This window comes from Phalacrocorax aristotelis, chromosome 1, assembly GCF_949628215.1.
Source record: "Phalacrocorax aristotelis chromosome 1, bGulAri2.1, whole genome shotgun sequence".
Taxonomy (NCBI): domain Eukaryota; kingdom Metazoa; phylum Chordata; class Aves; order Suliformes; family Phalacrocoracidae; genus Phalacrocorax; species Phalacrocorax aristotelis.
In genome coordinates, this window is record NC_134276.1 from 166,695,574 (window position 1) to 166,704,677 (window position 9,104).

Sequence of the window (9,104 nt, forward strand, 5' to 3'; positions counted from 1 at the left end):
AACTGAAGCCATGGAGAGCATTTGGGCAGTACGTGTTTGGAAAGGGGAGGAGTTACAACAATGTCTTTACTATGGGACTGGCCTGTTTCACTTGGCAGCAAAAATCAGTCAGTCCCTTACAGCAAGTTTTAATAGGAGGATTTCCATTTTAAAATTAAGGCACTTGGCAGCTGTTCCCACTTGCATCCTGAGAGTTCTTGCCAGAGCTGAAACCAGATGTGCAGTTAATGCCTGCTTTTGTCCATTTGTTATTAATAATTAATATAGAAAAGAGAGGAAAGAAAGGATAAAGAGGAGCAGGAAATGGAGAAGTGGTTAGATCATTTCCCCTGTTTATGCATGTGGGAAGGACCCACGTTTTGGAGATTTTGCAAAAGAAGAAGCTAACCCTTTCGCCTAGAGTTGGGTAACTGCAGTTGCCCATTCTCAGACCAAGAGGAAGAAAATTATCAGAGTTGCATCATCACTGCATCCCAGTCCCCTATCTCTGCAGCGTAAGTCCTCATTACCGAACATGGTAGGTTTCCCAAATGAGTTTATGCTCCTGCTCCTTCTTTTACTTAATAGTAACTGAGAGTTCAAGGACTCTTGCCTGGAAACAGAGAGGGAGAGTATTTTTTGGTCAGTTTGACTCTTCTGTATCAGCATTCTCGGGTTGATACACTGATATACTTTTGATTATAGCACTTGAGAAACTATGAAAAGAAGACAGGAAAAAGTCAATTTTTCTGTAGATTAACTGCTCATATTGGAATAAGTTGTGTAGGCTCTTCTGTTTAAATGGATGAGGGGCCCATAATCTTTTCTGACATAGTTTAAGAAAAGTAAAAAGGGAAATGCTAAAGATATTTTTTTAGAACTATTGTTTTCAAAATGGCACAAGGACTAAGCTTTTTGAAAGGGCTTCAGTGCTAAGTAGCAATAATACTTTGCAATTCTGGCAAAATTCAGATGAAGATATCAAATTTTGGCCCAGTGTGAGATGGGCAAAATCCTGATCCTACAAACATTTATGCTTAAGCAAAAAAATGTAAACAAACTTATTAGATAACTTTTTAATGAACTTCTTGTCTACTGTGCCTGAAATTTCAGAATTATTTCAGACAGGTGATTTCAGGTTTTCAAAAAAACCCACAGCCAGCAATACTATACGTAAGAGCTGTACATCTGTGAATAGTGTGTGTGTATATATATATTTGTCTACTACAGAATGAAGAATTTTCTATGATTCGCTTACTAGTATATTTAAGTATAATAGCTTGGCATTCTTAAGGCTTATTTACATAATTCTGCAAAGGCTTATTTACATAATTCTGCACACCTGCAAGTTCTTGGAGCGTTTCTTTAACCTGTAAGACACACTCTGTCAGATAAGCAATATATTGCATGTGTCAGCGTGTTATTCTAGAACAATAAACATGAACTTTAGTATTACTAAACCTTGTTTCTTCATATGAGGAAGTCCAGTATTATTCAGCAAGTCCTTTACCTGACATTTCCACAACGTGTGTTTGTTTTACCTCTACAAAACCCACTAGTTTTGGACAATGCCTTTTTTTGTTTAAAATCAACTGAGCCAGTAATAAGTTAACAACATTTAAATAAAGCTAGCTTCTGAGCCAAGAAAGAATATAAGAAATTTCAGCTGTGTTTAAAAGGCAAAAATGATTGAAACTGTGCATTAAGAATGGGAAGTCATTCATAACTCTACATCATATGATTAAAAGCTGAGCTTGACTATTTATAGCTAAGCACTGTCAAGAGCAATATGTGTTGATGAGAAAACCTGACTGTTAGTACATTCCTAGATTAGGTGTATGTTAATGAGGCCTGTACAGTGCAAGAAAAGGGTTAGATTGAAGATAATATTTAGAAGCTGGAAAGCATGTTTAAATTGCTTAGATACACAAGATTTTAAGATCAGAGCCAAAAGGAGATAAAGTAGGTAAATTTTCACTTTCTAACTATTTATAAAGCAACTCTGCTTCCTATAGAGACTTAAAAATGCAGACTCATAATGCTTTAAAAATTTACTTTTAACAAATAATTATATTCGTATTTTTAAATAGTAGTTAATTACTACTAATAAATACACAGCCCCCCATTAAATAAAGATTAATTCATTTAGAGTGTATATTTTCCTGAAGACATTTTTTTTAAACAAAGGAGAGAAAGCAAACACTTTGCAGAGGGGCTCTGTTCCAATGCAATGCTGAAACCAAGCTTTTTAGTTTTGCTTCTGTCTTAATGTGGGTTATATTAAGGATAATTTCAGGATAACTGGCAAGCATCAAGGCATTTGACTCTTAGCAGTGTGTCAATCCTTAAACCTGGGTATGGAATCACCTTTACAGTGCCCATCCATCTGGTACAATTCCCTGAAAGATTTCAATGTTGATAGGATGCAGCTTTGTAAGACTATTTAGATCAGTCTGTGAATTTCAAAAGATGTGTATTCAGGGCAGAAGATATATCAGAGATAGGTGGATGGATTTATCAATCAATCTTCTGGTCTTCAGTTTTATTCAGAAAAAAATCCTTAGTATGCACAGGAGAGAGTTCCTGAAGTCTGACTGTTCCTCTAGAATAACATTGTATTTTCATAGGATAAAAGACTAAAATACCAAAATGATACAGGTGTTTTAGGCAAATGAATTGTGGATATCCTATTATGACATGCAGTCTTATCATACGCTACCTCCTGTAACTGCAGAGTGTAGCAATCTGTTTTCTATATTTGGAAGTGAAGGAACAACTACTCAAAAATGGACACTACAGGGCCTAATAATAATATCCCTGTTCTTTTAACTAAAGACATGCTCGTGTGTAAAGTTTAGATCTACATCTGAGTTTGCCTACAACTTAGGGAGGGACAGAAGAGCATTGTGGTTCTGCAGACCGGATGCAGAACTTCAGCTGAGATATTTGGGAGAAGGATGTTGTGGATAGATAGGTATCTCAGATTCGAATACTTTTGTGTTTCAGGATGCATGCAGAATGTGGGTGTTGCCTTGTGCTAGTTCCATATTTAAACTTCCTCTGTGGTAAAACGATTAGTTAGTTTGAGATTTTGGTGAGTGAAATAAAGAGAATTCATGGCCTGTGAAAATGTGCACAGAACTCATGGAAAGAGGATATGAAATTCGGAAGGCTGCGATTATCGTTTCTGCAGCCCATAAACCACATTTCCTTCATGTGTTCAGATGATACAGCCAAGAGATGGTCATTGTGCAGGGTGCTCTCTCCCTTTGCCAGGTCACTTTCTGAAAGGGAAAACAGCATGAACTTATGCATCAGGAACGGCACTGCCATGGCTAGTCCTAAATGGTTGGATACGGTACAAAGAAAGGATGGGGATGGGTGATGGTATCAGGGCAGTCCAACAACAGCAGACATGCCATGCACATTGTCAAATGTTCACTCGTCAGAGATCTCAGCAGCTTGGCAGGCTGTTGTGCCTACATTCATCTTCTCACTCGGCATGCACGTAATAGCGATGCCTGAATTGCAATCACTTATCTCCTAGCCCCTAACTGCAATACTTAATGAGAATACTGTGAACACTCCCTCCCTATATAGTCAGTTGTACTGGTTTTGGCTGGGATAGAGTTAATTTTCTTCGTAGTATCTAGTATGGGGCTGTGTTTTGGATTTGTGCTGAAAAGTGTTGATAACACAGGGGTGTTTTAGTTACTGCTGAGCAGTGCTTAAACAGAGTCAAGGCCTTTTCTGCCTCTCACCCCACCAGCGCGTAGGCTGGGGGTGCACAAGAAGCTGGGAGGGGACACGGCTGGGACAGCTGACCCCAGCTGACCAAAGGGATATCCCATACCCTAGGGTGTCATGCTCAGTATATAAAGCTGGGGGAATAAGAAGGAAGGGGGGGGATATTTGGGGTGATGGCGTTTGTCTTTCCAAGTGACCGTTATGTGTGATGGAGCCCTGCTTTCCTGAAGATGACTGAACACCTGCCTGCCCATGGGAAATAGAGAATGAATTCCTTGTTTTGCTTTGCTTGTGTGCATGGTTTTTGCTTTGCCTATTATACTGTCTTTATCTCAACCCATGAGTTTTCTCACTTTTACTCTTCTGATTCTCTCCCCCATCCCACTGCAGGGAGTGAGTGAGCGGCTGTGTAGTAGCTGACTGGGGTTAAACCATGACACAGTAGAGAGACAGACACAGCATTTCAGCGTTAGGCTAGCTGAGTGTTATTCTGACTGCCTACAGAGTCCAAAGTCAGGTGGGATAAAGGTAAGCTTGTTTGAGTAGCAAATTGTTATTTCTGCTTGTTTCATATCCTTGTCACAAGAGGGTCGTTCCTAAAGTTTTTCATTATTTTAGCATCACAGAAATATTATCTACCTTGACCCATTGTTTTCTTTCATTAAGTTTGTCCACTGGAAGATGGTCATTCACAAAAGCTTTAATTTATGTTATTGATAATTTATTACTACAGAGATGGTTACACGGTGAATGAAGATTGTTTTATATTGAAATGTCTTTCATTAGGTAATTTAATTGATAGGTTTGGTGCTACCATTAGGCAACTCCCAAGAAAAGGGAATATTTTAACTTAATATACTACGTATAAACACCTTCCAAGCCTGTATAATAATTGCTCATCATTATGTCTGAAGCAATGGTCTTTTGGCAGAAACTTAATTCCTGTTATTCCATTGGGCAAGCTAAGGCTCTGGTATTCACTTACTGAGTTATTGTCTTAATTCTTTGTGTCTGGATGATCACAGAAAATGTTATTAATGAGAAATTGGAAATGAAGGATAAAAGGGTCTATTCATCAAAGACCTTATCCAAAGGACATACAAACTCTGGCTTGCTGGACTGGTTGTTTAATGCAAGTGATAGTGTCATTTGTACAGCAGATGCCTAATAGCAGCCGCTGAAGGGTTACTGAACTGCATTGCTCTCAGAAAGATGTGGGCATCTTGCCATCTTTGCAAACTGTAAAAATAAATTTGCAGAGTACAAATACATTTTCATAGATGAGACTGCTTTCAAGCAACTGAAGATATGATACTTAATGTGAGACTTAATTTCATTTCCTGACTATCTATTCCTTATTTTCTAAATGTAGATAAACTGGAATAGAGGAAAAGTTTGTAGCAGAAGGTAACATGAGAAGAAGGACTCTAAAAGGTCTTGGAAGTATTTGTATTATGAAGAGTTCTATCATGCATCTAGCTATTCCTAGGTTCCTAGATTTTTCTGAAGGGGAGAGATTTTTCATCATCTTTTGAAGGGCCTTAAAATAGCTGACCTTTTATATACCCACTATCTGCTTTTCTACAGTCTGCAATGGGAGAGGATTTTTCTGTTGTTCTGCAGAGAGCATAATTTTCTCCTAGGTACAGCCATTTATGACAAACTCACAGGAGTACATCTTAGTGGAGGAGGCATTTGGAGAAGGCATGGGAAGGTCAGAGAGCCGGCCCGCTGCAACAGTACCCCATTTACAACATCTCTTTAAGTAGTCCTTTAAACCATTTCTCATCTTCCTGGAAACCCAGTGTATTACACTTCATGTTGGTGTGGGATGGGATACAGAAGGTGGCATGTGATGGAGAGCTCAGGGGTGTAAGCACATGACATGGGGCATGTGCTGGGTGTATTGGTCATTTTACAGAGGAAGAGGTGAGGTGCTGCATTTGCCAGTGCTTGTCAGGGCCTAATTTCAATGCAGGGGCAAGGAAGATAAGAGCTAGAATGCAATGATGTTGCATCTTTTTCTTTCCAGGCCTCCAGGCCTGAAATACAGCTCATACAGAGATCACCAAGGAACTGCATTTACCTACATGAATGCAGAAGGTGAGAGGGGTTGTAGCACTGTACTGACAGTGAACTTCAGGCACCTAGGTAAGACCTACCAAATAAGCAAACCTCAGACTAATATTGAACAGTTCTGCCGTTCATGTTTAAAAGACTTTAGTTTTAAGGGGTCCTTGTGTTATTAGCTTGCACAGAGTGCATCATGCCCTGGGACTGAACTCAGTCTTGTGAAGCCAACAGCAAGAAGGGAAACAGTAAAGCATTATTTGCTAACAGCAGAGCAGAGCAGCGTGGTGGGACTCAGATCACCAGCAGTGTTGGATTTACAGCAGCTTGTGGCATGAGCAGCAGTTGACTTTGTATTTGGAGGTGGCCATGGAGAATTAGGATGTGAAGATGACAGTAAATACATTTTACTGCCATTCATGGTATTTGCAGTGGCTGAGGACACATGCTTCCATTGAACCTGAAACTTCCATCAAATGTGAAATTTGTATTTGAATAATTTGTAGAAAAACAGGAATGCAATCATTTGATCAGCTGGATTGTGGATTCCATGGAAAAGCCATCCTTGCAATATAGATCAGCAGCTGTATTTGACTGGATATGATACGTAGATAAGATGATACAGATAAGAATCTGTAGTTGAGTGGATATTGCTCTACGAGGGCAGGTGGCTCCCTGCGGCTGGGGTGCTGGAGGCCCCATGGGAGTTGGGGGTGTGTCAGGGCAGGGCTTGGCAGCCCATGCCTGTCCCACCACCCCAGCCAGGAGCAGGGCAGCCAAGGGCAGCCCCAGCCTTGGGCACCGGGCACCTCTGCGGGGATGGGCCGAGGTGGTGCTGGGATGTCAGCTGTGCTGGTTTTGGCTGAGAAGGGGTTAATTCTCCTCACTGTGGGGGTCGGCTACCTTTCCAGCTTCCCGCGCTCTGCCGCGTGGTGGGGGGGGCTGGGAGGGGCAGGGCCGTGGTGGGGGCGGCTGACCCCGACTGGCCAATGGCAGGTTCATTCCATACCATGTGACACTGTGACCAGTATATGGAGGGGTTGCACTTGCAGCTCGGGAGCGCGCGGCACCGGGTCGGCGGGCAGTGAGAGGCTGCCACACGTGCGGTTTGTTTCGGCGGTTCGTTCCCCCTCCCCGGGGCTTTGCGCCTCTCGTTGTTCTCCTTTACATTGCATTTCTATTGTTGTTTCTTTTAATTTTAATTATTAAACTGTTCTTATCCCAACCCACGAGCGTTACCCTTCTGATTCTCTCCCCCATCTACCGGTGGGGGAGTGAGCGAGCGACTGTGTGGGGCTGAGCTGCCGGCTAAACCACGACATCAGCCAATGGATGTGGGTCAGGATCAGGCCTGGTGAGGAGCTCTGGGGCCAGAAACGCCCTGGGATGGCTGGCTAGGGCCTCTCCATGGTGCTGCCTGGGGGCCTCTCCCCATGGGCATCAGTGGGAAGGGGCTGCTCTGGCTTTATCTTGGCCCTGAGCCACACTGCCAGATCCCCAGATGGTGGTTGGATGCACTGAGGACCCTTAGAGATATGTTTGATAAAGGCAGTACAAAACAAGTGGGGAAACAAAGTGTCAGCAGGAAACACAGAGTTTATCACAGGATTTATAACAATTGACAGGTAGGAGCCATACCCTATGGCAGGGTCATGAAGGCTATATAAGAGCTGCAGAGCAAGTAAGGAGGGGTTGTCAGCTGGGTCCATTGCTTTAGCACAATGTAAAGATGCTTCCAGGTCATGAGCATCTCTGTAACTTGTCCTTCCCTCTGTGCAGCTAAGGACATCTGAAATGGAAGTTTTGCTATCCCTGTTTCAGCCACTGAAGGAGAAAACACCAAGACTGAAAAGAAGCAGCATCACTATATCTGCTGAAACTAGCACAGGGTGAGTCAATGGCTAGTCGTGGGCAAAAAGTTCAGAGAAACCAAGGATGTCAGGACAGGGATCTAACATACACTGCTAGTTAAACTATCCAGCCACTCCCCTTGGGTGAATACTACCGGGTCTGAATGATTATGTGATTTTCTAATGTAGATTCCTAGTCTTCAAGTATAACTGATGACATTCTTTTTGTAGGAGAGAGAGAGACTAAGAAGGGAGTCATTTAAGAACATGAGAGTAAGCTTCAATTATTTCTAAGCAGCGCTATTGCAGGATCTTAACTTGAAACAGAGACTGAGGAGATCTGAAGCCCAAGTGTCAGAAGTCAAAGATGTGAATGAAATACACTCAACTTTTCATTAAATATGAATACCTCCACCAGGCAACAACAGGGGGTCTTTTGCCGACATGATTTCAGACCAAAAGAAAGGCTTACATTTTCTGAAAATGTCTCATTTTTTTCCAGCCATATGAATTGCAAAAATAAAAGATGTTATGTCTCATTACAACCGACGACACTTTGAGGCCTCATAAGAAAACTCTCCATGACTGAAATATTGGTTAAGTACATTTTGTGAAATTTATTCTGTTGCTAGCAATTGATTTTTAATTGTATTGCCACAGTACTTCTGAAGTGAAAACGTTAGGAAGATAGTTCTCTGCAAGTATGAATTTCAGCCCCCCAAATCTTCTGCATCATCTTCCTGACATACCTGGGAGAGGCTAAGCTGATTGTTAAAGAGAAGAAAGAGGTAATACCAGAGTATTAATAATGATCATTGACAAATGGCCTCTAGTCAGAGCTCCTGAGGGGTCATGGGGTCACAACAAAGCTGAAGTGTTAGTCCATGATACTGAAATAAATATCACAAGACTGAAGTGATCAGAAAAATAGTCTTGCTTGTTTCCTTAAGAACAATGAGCTCAGTGTCTCCTCAAGTGATTTTACTGATTTCTTGAGACAAAGCAGTTCTTGGTGCAGGACTCCACCTACTTCCAATGCGATAAATCTGCAGAAAAACATAGCAAAATATGTCAATCCTCAGAAAAACAGCTGCCTCATCCTGCCATGCACCCTTGTACATGTAGCCCTTAGGAGTCCCAAACATAATAATTAGATATGAATATCCCAAGTCTAAAATCTTCCCTCAGTCCCATGGCTTTTCTTCACACCCTTCCCAGCAGTATCTTTCTGCACTCTTTTCCAGCCATGTCCTCAGATTGCATTTCTAGAGTTTTAGAGGGGGCAGACTGCATCCTCATCAAGTTTGCAGATCACACCAGATCGAGGGGGCTGTTTGATACACTTGAGGGCTGGGCTGCTGTTCTGACAGGCTGGAGGGATGGACCAACAGGAACCTTATGAACCTCAACAAGGACAAGTGCAAAGTCCTACACCTGGGAAGGTCAAACCACTGGCAA

General features: G+C 41.8%; 1 long non-coding RNA gene across 1 annotated transcript; it reads left to right on the forward strand.

Moving 5' to 3' along the window:
- Positions 1-347: 347 nt before the first annotated feature.
- Positions 348-8,522, forward strand: LOC142060313 (uncharacterized). Its single transcript, XR_012661778.1, has 6 exons — positions 348-517; positions 4,117-4,254; positions 5,099-5,160; positions 5,759-5,877; positions 7,576-7,685; positions 7,878-8,522. It is a non-coding gene; the product is annotated as an uncharacterized LOC142060313 (long non-coding RNA).
- Positions 8,523-9,104: the final 582 nt, after the last annotated feature.